The 12,649-nt window shown below is 44.5% G+C and overlaps 1 protein-coding gene across 5 annotated transcripts in view; it reads right to left on the minus strand.

Moving 5' to 3' along the window:
• Positions 1-12,649, minus strand: part of LOC124615399 (myocyte-specific enhancer factor 2) — an 870,744-nt gene that overhangs the window by 779,565 nt on the left and 78,530 nt on the right. For 3 of the 5 annotated variants that reach the window (XM_047143243.1, XM_047143235.1, XM_047143237.1), the window contains one exon: positions 11,675-11,781. The exons of the other annotated variants lie outside the window; for them this stretch is intronic. The gene's annotated coding sequence lies outside the window, so the exon portion shown is untranslated. The remainder of the gene's footprint in view (positions 1-11,674; positions 11,782-12,649) is intronic. 5 annotated transcript variants of the gene reach the window in all.

Below are 12,649 nucleotides of genomic sequence, written 5' to 3' on the forward strand. Positions count from 1 at the left end.
GGTGATAAATACGTGACCACCATAAACGTTTAGTCTAAATTTTCGATATATTTGAATTGAAGATTTCACTGCTATTCACTTCTAGTTTCAGCCACCTATCTATTGTCAACAATATGTGGCCATTATTACATTTACGTTACCATGGATACTCCTGCAGTTTTAGTAATACATTCTTATTTTCTCTTTCCGGTATGCACGGCCGAAAAGTTCTCATCCGAAAGAAGCATGGTTGATTTTCCTCCTGTTACAGCAGGTCATGCAAAACTCTTACTATGGAGCGGTTTTAGGCTTTTTTTTAAAAAAAAGGAAAAGAAAAAAACAACCCCTCACGAGCGGGTGTGAGTTGGTGGAACGCGGAGAAAGGAGAAATTTGTAGCTGTGACAAACGCAGAAACGCTAGGGCTTCTGGTATAGACCTCCCTTCGACTCTAAACCGGAGGACTGCAAACAGTGAGACGAATTTTTTTTTTCTGATCTAAAACTTTTCTGTATCATCTTCACCAGACTCTAACACGCAACGCCTTGTTGATGTAATCATCCTTCTCTGTCTCTTGCCATCTACAGCTTTCGGTCGTGGTTGTTCCAGTTCATTCCACTGATAACATTTTATAATATGGATCTCCTGGTCCTGCCTCTTGTTTTTCCCCCGTGTTAATCCTTCTAAGATTGTTTGTTCAGAAGTGTAAGTCGAATTAGGTGGCCCGTTAACTAAGTTTTCCATCCCTGTGTCATGTTACTCAATGTCCTTTCCTTTTTAATTTGCCTTCGTATTTTCTGTGTGCATGGAAAACAATAACGAACTTTATGATATTTAATATTCAGTCTGACGTGTTTGGTAGGTTGGTTACCGCAGGAGGAGAGTCCACACCATTGTAGAATTTAATGCCTCGAGACTCGATACAAGTGACGTATGCGACACTTTAATTTGTCTACGAATTGCGCAAGTAACGCGAGCGACTGAATACGTCCGGGAACGTTATTGCTAGATATGGGATACAGAAAAAGCATTTCACGTACCGGTAAAATGCCACCAATTTTCCAGGAACAATGGAGAAGATGAATGGACGGCCATAGTAAATGTAATTTTAATGTAAAGAGCGTAAATACAGGGCCACAAAATGTATTCGTTGGCAAATTATTTAATAAAAGAGAGAAGAAAGCGAATTTGTTATGAAGTGCGCAGCGTCACGCGAAGAAGCCAGTCTGCAGACGTGACCTTTACAAACTGGCCAACTGAGGGCACCCACACCGACGCACCACCGGCCGCTGCCGAATGGGTTAACACGCGTGCTGTGCCGCGCGGACTGTAATGTTAATGGAACAGAGGTCCCGTGGCGGCAATCTGTGCGGGCGGAAAACCGCTTCTGAGGCTCGCGTTCAATATGGACGCGCGTTGTTTCCACGGCGGGCCGGCCGCAGAACTGTCGATGGGGCGATGGCAGGCGGTTTCTGCGCGGCGTCCAAACAATCTACCCCCTCATCGCCGCTCTGCCCTGCCCACACGACCGAACCGCCAGAGTCGGTGGGCGTGCTGTCCGTCTCGCCCACAAATATTCCTACGCGTAACGTGGGCAATGTTTGCGTGTCAGGTATCAGCAACCGGCACAACTCCAAACAGCCGTCGGTATTTGTCGATACGGTCACAGACAGATTATCACAAAGAGTCGCGCATTTGCCGGACTACCACCGTATGTGAAATTTGTAGGAATTGCGGCGGTACGTCCGAGACAGCTAAACTGAAGTGGCGCAGTATTCAAGTTCGCAGGTTTTAATTCGTCTTTAGCCAGTAGTACAAGAGTGGAGCGATGTTCAGTTGCAACGTCGGTAACTCCATGTGGCTTTTAGCGGATGATGCAGTTGTACGAGGGTGGTTTGACAACTTTGGTAAAAGAAAAAAAAGGAACGTGTTTGTTCCGTAAAGAACTCTTAATTCACGACATAGTCTCCTCTGAGGGATACATACTTGGTCCAGCGATCGACTACCTTTTTCATTCCTTCTAAAACATAGGTTCTGTCAAAATCAGCAAAATACTCGTTGACTGCAACGTCACTTCCTCATTTGTTTAAAATTTCTTCCCAGTAAGCCAAAGTTTCAATTTACGGAACAGGAAAAAGTCACAGAATGAGATTTTCACTCTGCAGCGGAGTATGCGCTGATGTGAAACTTCCTAGCAGATTAAAACTGTGTGCCGCGCCGAGACTCGAACTCGGGACCTTTGCCTTTCGCAGGCAAGTGCTCTACCAACTGAGCTACCCAAGCACGACTCACGCCGCGTCCTCACAGCTTTACTTCTGCCAGTACCTCGTCTCCTACCTTCCAAACTTTACAGAAGCTCTCCTGCGAACCTTGCAGAACTAGCACTCCTCAAAGAAAGGATATTGCGGAGACATGGCTTACCCACAGCCTGGGGGATGTTTCCAGAATGAGATTTTCACTCTGCAGCGGAGTGTGCGCTGATGTGAAACTTCCTGGCAGATTAAAACTGTGTGCCGGCCGATGTGGCCGTGCGGTTAAAGGCGCTTCAGTCTGGAACCGCGTGACCGCTACGGTCGCAGGTTCGAATCCTGCCTCGGGCATGGATGTGTGTGATGTCCTTAGGTTAGTTAGGTTTAATTAGTTCTAAGTTCTAGGCGACTGATGACCTCAGAAGTTAAGTCGCATAGTGCTCAGAGCCATTTTAAAACTGTGTGCCGCGCCGAGACTCGAACTCGAAGTTTCAGGAAAAAGTCACTTGGGACAAGTCTGGCGAATAGGGTGGATGAGGAATCAATTCGAATTCCAACTCATGCACTTTCATCATTGCTGTCACTGAGGTGTGGGATGGTCCATTGTCCTGCTGAAACAGGACATGCTCTTTTTTGAGCCAACTCAACTGTCAAACGATCCAACAAAGAAGCATAATACTACCCAGTTATGGCTCTACCACCTTCCCAGTAATCTATGAAGATTATTCCTTGGAATCCTAAAAACCGTGGCCATCATTTTACCAGCTGACAAAATGGTCGCTGTCTTCTTCGACGCACTTCCAATAGCCTTGGTTCATCGTTCTGATTGCCCTTTTGACTCCGGAGTCTAACGATGGATCCAGGTTTCATCAACAGTCACAAATCGGCGTAAAAAGTCTTGCAGACTCCGATTAAACATCGCCAGACATTGTGTTGAAACGTTGTGCCGGATGCGTTTTTTGGTCGGCTGTGATTACCGTATCACGGATTTTGTCATGGTATTCCTTCGTGGCGATCTCGAATGGACAGCCAGAGTGCGCTTGTCCGACCACGTTTAAATTCATTATTCCAAAAGTAAATGATCTTCAATGATGGTGCAGAGTCCGCGTGAACTTAGTCCAGTTCTGTTTTCATTTGTGCGGCTGTCCAACCCTTCAGTCCGGTTCCCGTACCAGCTAAGAAAGACGAGCAGCGCGCTTTGTCAGAGGTTCGTCGAGTAAGCGCGACAGCGTCACGGGATGCTCAGCCCCAGAGGCGGACGCTGCATGAGGAGCATCACCGCTTGGTTTCCTGTTACACTCTCCGGACTCTTCGCACAAGAATCAACTAGTCTTTTGCTTACTTCCACGTACATATCGCAAAAGAGCGTGAAATCAGAGTTAGAGAAATTCGAGTTCACACTAACAATCGTTCGACTCCACACACTGAAACAGGTCAGTGTGAACAGTGCTGTACAAAAGTACCCTCTGTCACACATCATCAGGTGGCTTGCAGAGTACAGGTGTGCATGTAGTTGTAGAGTATTACTCACGGATTTAAATCCTCAAGTTCTCTATTCCTGGAATACATTAAGGTGGTGAGGTTTCCTGCCGTGTGTAAGCAGCAAAAGTGGTGCTGTCCACTCAGCTAACAACTGTCTGAATTCACCACGGTTGAGCTTTATTAATTTACTTATACACGAGGCACAGTTGCGCGGAGGTACAAATTACAATACGAGCACGCGTATTACACGTACGTGGGTTACTCCGACACCATAAGGCGAATTCAGTACTTTTACTGACTTCTTAGCACATGGAACTCAACATGCTGATCTTGACAGGACGGCACTGGACAGTGGATGACAAGAAACGAGTGATCTGCAGTGATGAACTACGCTGTACTCTGCGGCAATCTGGTGGTAAGGTTTGGGTTTGGCGAATGCCTGGAAAACGTTACCTGCCGTAAGTGTGCACTGCCTATACCGTAGCACACGGAGGAGGTGGTTTTGTGGTATAGCCGGCCGAAGTGGCCGTGCGGTTAAAGGCGCTGCAGTCTGGAACCGCAAGACCGCTACGGTCCCAGGTTCGAATCCTGCCTTGGGCATGGATGTTTGTTATGCTCTTAGGTTAGTTAGGTTTAACTAGTTATAAGTTCTAGGGGACTAATGACCTCAGCAGTTGAATCCCATAGTGCTCAGAGCCATTTGAACCATTTTGTTGCGGTATGGGGGTGTTGTTCGTGTTTAGGATGTGGTTCCCCACTGCCTACACTAAAGCACCAGTTCAGAAACGTAAACTGTATCACCACGGCGATGCTCCCAGTCACAAAACAGTGCCTGTGAGGCAATGGTTTGTGGAGAACAACATTCCCGAAATTGACTGGGCAACCCAGAAACCCGACATGAACCCACCCTTCCGGATGAGTTAGGACGTCGACTTCCCTCCAGACCTCGGCGTCCGTCCAAGGTTCTCTGGTGTCAACTCTTGAGGAAGAATTGGCTGCCAATCGTCCACAGACATTCAGATACCTCATTCAAAGTGTCCCCACAAGAGTTCAAGCTGTTATAAAGGTGACACCCGCGTATTAATGTCAACCAATAGAAAACTTTTGATTTGATAGTTTACATTCTGAAACAGCGTTGTGGCTCTACGTTTATGCGGTCAGCGTCAGCGGTGGCGACTGTAAAAGGGCGAGCTTGGACATAACGTGGCAGAAAATCTTACAAATTAAACAATTTACATATTGCGTTCACTTCCAGGAAGAAACTAGACCTATTTGCACTTTTTATTGTATACTAGTCTCTTGCGAGGGCAGTTAACTGATGTGACGGAAACTGCAATGAAATACACCTAGCATAAAAATGACAGAAACGAGAAGAAAATTTTACAAGTAATAGCAATTTGAGTAAAGATGTTACCGAAAGCATGCAGAAGCTAAATAACATAACACATCATAATAGTACTGAATATTAAAGAAACAGACGCAAATGAGGCCGTCTAGCAAAAAGTAGGTTGGTGAGTGTAGTCAGAAAGAAGGAAATTAGTTTTGTTCAAATGTGTTTGAATTCCCAAGGGACCTAACTGCTAACGTCACCGGTCCCTGGACTTACACACTACTTAAACTAACTTATGCTAGGAACAACACACACACCCATGCCCGAGGGACTCAAACCTCCGGCGGGAGGGGCCGTGCTATCTGTGACATGGCGCCCCAAACCGCGCGGCCACTCCGTGCGGCTTCTGACCTTTCACTCACGGACGAATGTTTGCTTACTCGCGATCTTTACCTCCACAATCAATGGACCTACAGCGAAGCTGCCAAACCGCGGACAAGTTGTTCTAGTTTCCTGAAACGGCAACCACTCACGACAGACAGCCCCACAGTGACCGCAGGGAACTGTAACCCACACCGAAATGTAATACGATACCTGCCAAACCAACAGCACAGTGAAGGATAAGACATTTTCACATCCCAGTCACCGGAAACGTGAAGGGATAAGGTACGGAAATAATTAGCCAGAGAAGAGCTTAGAATGTTTAGCATCGCTGACAAAACAAGAGGTCCTGCCCGTGCAGCGCGCTAGCTAGCGAGACAAGGATGTGAGGGAGTCCCCGGTCTATTCGGTGCGGTGTCTTAACCCAACCGCATCAAACGACGAGCTGTATTAGCGTCAAGTTGTTACGTCATTTAAATCGTATGGGGAGCTCAGCTCGCAAATGCGCGAGTCAATATACGAATGCATAGAGTTCAGTTTCTAGCATATAGATGGCTCTTAAATGCTTTTTAAGATGAAGCACAGGCACTGAGTGTCACGTGGTAGCTGATATTAGTAAGCAACCAGCATGGCGAAAAGAGTAGTTGGTGGTGATAATGAGGAGTGATTACGGTAACTGCTTTACTTCAGTCATCAAAATCTGATGTAAAAAGACACAAACGCAATGAGTTGTCAGCAGCCGTGGAACACGTACACTTAACGCTCTTGTAATCAGGTCCTAGTTATGTATTACATATCTTACAACTATGTTACTGTACACCAAACTTTAAGACATTCTAATGTATTAACAGCCAAAAATGTTTTTCTTAATCACATTACAGCTATGCAGTTTTTATTTTTTTTAAAATCTATATCTGTAAACGCTATTACGCTAGGTTTGTCGCGGTATAGTGCGTTCTGTGAAAATGGCTGACAATTCTTCCTGTTTGGTAGTGAAGCATAAGCGTGCAACACCATTAAAAATGCCATTGTTCTTAATGTTTTTTCACAAGTTACAGACAAAATCGGCTTTGAAGTTTTGGCTCTGAACACTATGGGACTTAACACCTGAGGTCATCAGTCCCCTAGAACTTAGAACTACTTAAACCTAAGTAACCTAATGACATCACACACATCCATGCCTGAGGCAGGATTCGAACCTGCGACCGTAGCGGTCGCTCGGTTCCAGACTGTAGCGCCTAGAACCGCTCGGTCACACCGGCCGGCCTTTGAAGTTTTCCGAGGAACTTTAGAACCCACATAATCGCAAGGCTTCTTCTTTTTTTCCCCAGAACTGGATGCGTAGCTCAGGCGTTAGCGTTGGAAAATGGCAGTTCGGTAATCTGCGCTTTGATAATTCGAATCTCCCTTTGGTCTTTTCTTTTCTTCGTTCAATTCGTATACTTACATCATTTAAACATAAAAATGCATTAAACAAACGCTAATTAACATATAGGGTTATTCTAAATGATGGACCCATTTCCAAAACGTCGTATTTATTCAAGTACAAATCCAAAATGAAACAGCTTTATACCAATGAAATGAGAAAGTATCGAAGGTTTTCTCATAGAGTTTGATATCAATTTAATAATTTGTAATTAATTAATTTTTAATAATTATAAATATTATAAATGTTCAATGTGGCCACCGTTGGCTGCACAGCAAACATCGACGCAGTAGTCAAATTCGTCCTACACACGCGAAAGCGTATCTGCTGTTACTGAGTGCACCGGCAGCAGTGATCCGGTTCCGCAGATTGTTCAGAGTGGTTGGCAGAGGCAGGACGTAAACAGCTTCCTTGACATAACCCCACAAGAAATAGTCGTAGGGTGTTAGATCAGGAGATCTCGGTGCCCAGAAGCGCAGAGCCAGGTCCTTAAGTCCCCTGCGACCGATCCAGCGTTGAGGAAGGGAGCCGTTCAAAAAGCCTCGCACATCACGGCGCCAATGGGGCGGAGCTCCATCCTGTTGGAAAATAAAGTCCTGGGAATCTTCCATAACTTGAGGGAACAGCCACTGATACATATCCAGGTACATGATTCCCAATACGGTTTCTTTCCACAAAGGAAAATGGTCCATAAACCTTTGTACGGGATACGGCATAGAACTCGTTGATCTTCGGTTGAGTCTCTTCCGTGTTGGAATGTTGAACGTGGACTTTCCAAACCCCTTATGAAAACATTGTCTCTGTTGACTTTTCCGCTAAGATGGAATGTCGCTTCATCGCTAAAAATTACACGCTGTAGAAATGCTTCATCCTCCATCTTCGCTAGCACATAACCACAAAATGCGAGACGCTTCTCTTTGTCATTGGGGGTTGAGAGCCTGCACAAGTTGTAATCAGTGGGGCTTGTACAGCAAACGCCCTCTCAGAACTTTCCATACAATCGGTTGGGGTATTCAAAGTTCTCGACTGGCTCTATTGGTAGACTTACCGGGACTGCGCACAAAACTTCGTTGAATCCGTCGCACATCATCCTCTGACGCACGCGGTCGACATGTGCTTTTTCCCTTGCACACACTCCCAGTCTGTTTAAATTTCGTAAATGGTTCAAATGGCTCTGAGCACTATGGGACTCAACTGCTGAGGTCATTAGTCCCCTTGAACTTAGAACTAGTTAAACCTAACTAACCTAAGGACATCACAAACATCCATGCCCGAGGCAGGATTCGAACCTGCGACCGTAGCGGTCTTGCGGTTCCAGACTGCAGCGCCTTTAACCGCACGGCCACTTCGGCCGGCTAAATTTCGTAAAACAACGGTTAATGGTATTACGAGTTGGTAGTTGAATACCGAATTTGGTACGAAATGCCCGTTGCACTCCAGTTTGCGACTCACTTTTCCCTTTTCAAGATCGGAAAAGAACCTTGCACTCCACAGTGGTGGTACGAAATGCCCGTTGCACTCCAGTTTGCGACTCACTTTTCCCTTTTCAAGATCGGAAAAGAACCTTGTACTCTACAGTGGCCATCCCACTCACAACTAACAGTGAAACATTCCTTAAACGTATGCTAATTAACATATATCTGATCATCATCTTTTGTAATAAATGCACGTCTTCTCGTTTATAATTATGTATCACTCGAAAAAATTGCGCCTTTCATTGGAGATATAAATTATTAGTTATCGTCATTTCATAAAGGATTGTTACTAAATATTGTTTAACTTAAGAAAACATAACAAATTAAATTTTGGGAAAATTCAGATACTCTTCACTTGGCTCAATTTTTTTACACCACAGATGTGGTCTCATACGAGCCAAGGTGATAAGAGCCATAGAAACATGTAAAACAATTTTCACAGCATCAAGCACACCGTTCAAATGCTGCAATGTAATCTAAACTCAACAGAATTGATCAGTATTTAAGTTAGGGGATTTGTTGCGAGAAATAACAAGACATTTAAGGTGCGAGACGTACTGAAAATAATGCACGTAGCTTTGTCACACATCACTGCAGATCGCTGGCGGGATACGAACCAGTACGTCATAAAAAAGAGGAAAGAATGTGGTGCATGGATGTCTTCGTGGATTCTGTTGTTAGTTGGCTCGTTATCAACGTAGCAGATGACTGTTCCAGTACTAAAATGTATTCCTCGGATTGGGATGGTTCAGTACGTAGGTACATGGCGAAATTCCTGTAAGACGCTTTTACGTCGCACTTATCCCGCTCAGAAAAATTACCCTGCGTTTAAATTAGCAATTTTCATTACGTTTGTTTTTAATTACAATACTGTGTCAGCTAAGAATGAGAGCTTGTTACATTTCCTGTCTGGTACCATGAGGAGCATACTGCCAGAGTTATGCTAAATATTACTTCATTCTGTTTACAAGTTAAATGACAATCGAAGCTACTTTGTTTCTCTGTTCGTCTTTATTCGCGTTTTGACTGTAACTGTTTGCATCACTACAGGTTAGTTGGACCAGCTGGCTGGCTGTCCAAGTTAAATGTGCCGGTAAAGCTGTTGTCCCGTATTGGCTCTGAGCACTATGGGACTTAACATCTGAGGTCATCAGTCCCCTAGAACTTAGAACTACTTAAACCTAACTAACCTAAGGACATAACACACATCCATGCCCGAGGCAGGATTCGAACCTGCGACCGTAGCGGTCGCGCGGTTCCGAACAGAAGGGTCTAGAACCGCTTGGCCACTGCGGCCGGCTGTCCCGTATTACCGCTGAGTCGTTGCGCACGTAATGCGGAGCATACAACTGTTTTTGCATCGCGTTTATTCTTATGATGAACGCGGTATAGAGACCGCAAAGTTACACGAATACGTGTACCACCACTATGAGACTTTAGCCAAAACCACGGGCTTATTTCCCCACGCACATACCTCCGAGTGAGAAGAATACGGATATCAACAAAAGGAGTGTTGTGTGTTGCTCAAGAGAAAAAAAATCAGTGGAAGGGCGTGTCAGTGAAAAAAAAAAGTTGTGTTGTTCTGTGTTTAGAGACAGAGAGGTGGCGCAGTGGTTAGCACACTGGACTCGCAATCGGAAGGACGACGGTTCAAACCCGCGTCCCGATTTAGGTATTCCGTGATTTCCCTAAATCGCTCCACTCAAATGCCGGGATGGTTCCTTAGAAAGGACACTGCTGATTTACTTCCCCATCCTTGACACAAGTCGATCTTGTTTTCAGTCTCTAATGACCTCGATGTAGACGGGACGTTAAATGCAATCTTCCTTCCTTTCCTTCCTCAACATTTAGAAGTGTTTGGGATCTGCGATACCCAACAATCATACTAGCAGATATGTAGAACAATCGCATTAGCTGGTATGCATTAAATCCGATTTCACAGCAGCAGTAGGATGTGATTGTATTATCTAGACCGCTTATCTGATAGATTGGCCAGCCTCAGCGAGGGTTTTCAATTGTCTTCTATACTCGTTAAGGCAAATTCGCGGCTGGTCCACAGTCTCTATCTCCGGAAATATGATGCACAAACAATTAAAATACCAAACACAGCAAAGTTAGGACATATAAAAATCACTGAAAAATTCTGTCATCTTTTACCTTGTCGTTCTCTCTCTTTCCTAGCATTTATCCCGTCGTGCGGCATCCTCTGTTTACATGAAATGGCTTTTCCGCGCGATGTAGACTGTTTTTTCAGTGATTTTATACAGCATATAAGGTTGCTGTTTCCCAAAAATGTTACCAAAAATTTTGAAAGTTTGCACAGTTCACACACAGATGTCGCAGACATAAAAAAAAAATTAAAAATTAAAAAAAAAACAGGATGCCTTGGGACCGGATAAATGCAAGGAAAGAGAGAGAACGACAAAGTAAAAGATGGCAGAAGGAAGTGGAAAAAGGCGTGGAAATGGGATAGGAAACAGCAGCAAAACGTGAACGGAGCGGTACTACAAACGAGAGAGTCGAAGGACCATTCGATGACCAAGAAAAATCAAACCGGAGAAGAATTAACATAATTCGTATTTCAAAGAAGACAATCGTTTTACATCTTTTTGCCTCTGTTGATGGATCCGGCGTGCGTAAAGTGAAACCTACGTATCCCTCAGTGACTTCAACAAAGATTCTAAATTTCACTGACAGAAAACTGATGTGGTGTCCTTCCGCCAAGTAGCATCCGACTCTAGTGAATGAAGTTCGATATTTCTGTGTGTGGGGCGATGTCAACAGAGTTATAAATGAAAAATAACAAAGAAAGTAAATATACAGCTCTTAGGAGTGCCAACAGTAGTATTTAAGAACAATTTAAACAGAACCAATCTTATTCGCTGTAACTATAGTCCGGTTACAATTTCTAACAGTTGACGTCTGCCACTTGTCGCTACTGTGTTGCCACATCTGATGGGAGCTACCGCAAAGTTACAAGTGGCACATAAAGACGGCAAGTTACTTCACAAACGCTGTTAACTGTGTTAACACGGAGCAATGTTGGAGGTGGCTGCGCGAGGCACGTCGGAAATGTGAGACGTTCTGTCGACGGCTGACGATAAGTGGCCAACGACTGAACTGCGGCAGACGACGCGTTTCGTAGCTCTCAGTTTAAACTCATGTCCTAAGACAACCACAACCTCGTGATGTGCAATACATGCGAGACAACGGCAGTCAGAAATATGCGGCACAACTAAAATCAAGATGGCTTTGCTCACGGCGATTAAAGCTAACCTCTGTGAGCAAACAAGACAGAAAAAATTCAGTTTCAGCGCTAAAAGCAAACTGTAATTACCCACTAGCATTGGTTACCTGAAACTATCGTCAAACTGCCTATACGAGCTGCCGCGTTACCAACCGATGAACAGTCCTCGTTGGCACTTGGTTCCACGTTATAGGCGACACAGGCAGATTCCAAACTAAAAAGGAATGAGAAGAAGAAAAATAAGAGCAAATAAAAAACTCAATACGATGGTGAAAATGACGCGGAAAAGAATTAAAAACAACAATTACATTTAAATTAATTAATTGAATAAAAATAATAATCAAACTCTTTTCATCACATTTATAAATAAAAAATCCGCTACATTTGACGAGATTCGAACTTACGACCTTCTACACAGCAGATTTATACGATATTCGCTACGTTACGCGACAAAATTAGTTTAAGTAGTTATATTTATGACTGCTGTGACACAGTCGCAACGGCGAGTTGCAGCCTTCAGAAATTCGGCTTCACGCTGAGGCTTCATCGTGCGAAGCTTATCTAAAGTAAACCGATCTCTGTGACTATGATAACTGTCTATGTGACACTGAATCGTGCCAAGTAGTGCTTGGTTAGTGCTGTGTATGGAACGTATCTATTTCATTAGCATCGTTTGTGTGTGTGTGTGTGTGTGTGTGTGTGTGTGTGTGTGTGTGTGGTTTTTGGCGTGGTTATCATGTGTGACTCCGAATCCAAACAAATCAAGAATGAAAGCCGGACACGGAAGTGAACTGACCAATTATTGTGGCAGTTTGACATCGACAAACGGTTCGGGCTTGTCCAGCGGTTTGGTTGGAGGAAACCACCTCCAACGCGTGAAGCGTCAACTATCGAACAGTTTTAATTGGACTATAGAATGCATACGACATTACCGCGCAGGCACAGGCTGATAGGTAGAGCATCGCATGCCGAGCGAGGTGACGCGGCCGCACTATATGGCAACACGCGTTCACGTCCGGCCTTTCGGACCTAGGGTTTTTCGTGGTTTGCCCATTCGCTTCAGGCAGACAAGAAAGGGACAC

Source organism: Schistocerca americana, chromosome 5 (assembly GCF_021461395.2).
Source record: "Schistocerca americana isolate TAMUIC-IGC-003095 chromosome 5, iqSchAmer2.1, whole genome shotgun sequence".
Classification (NCBI taxonomy): domain Eukaryota; kingdom Metazoa; phylum Arthropoda; class Insecta; order Orthoptera; family Acrididae; genus Schistocerca; species Schistocerca americana.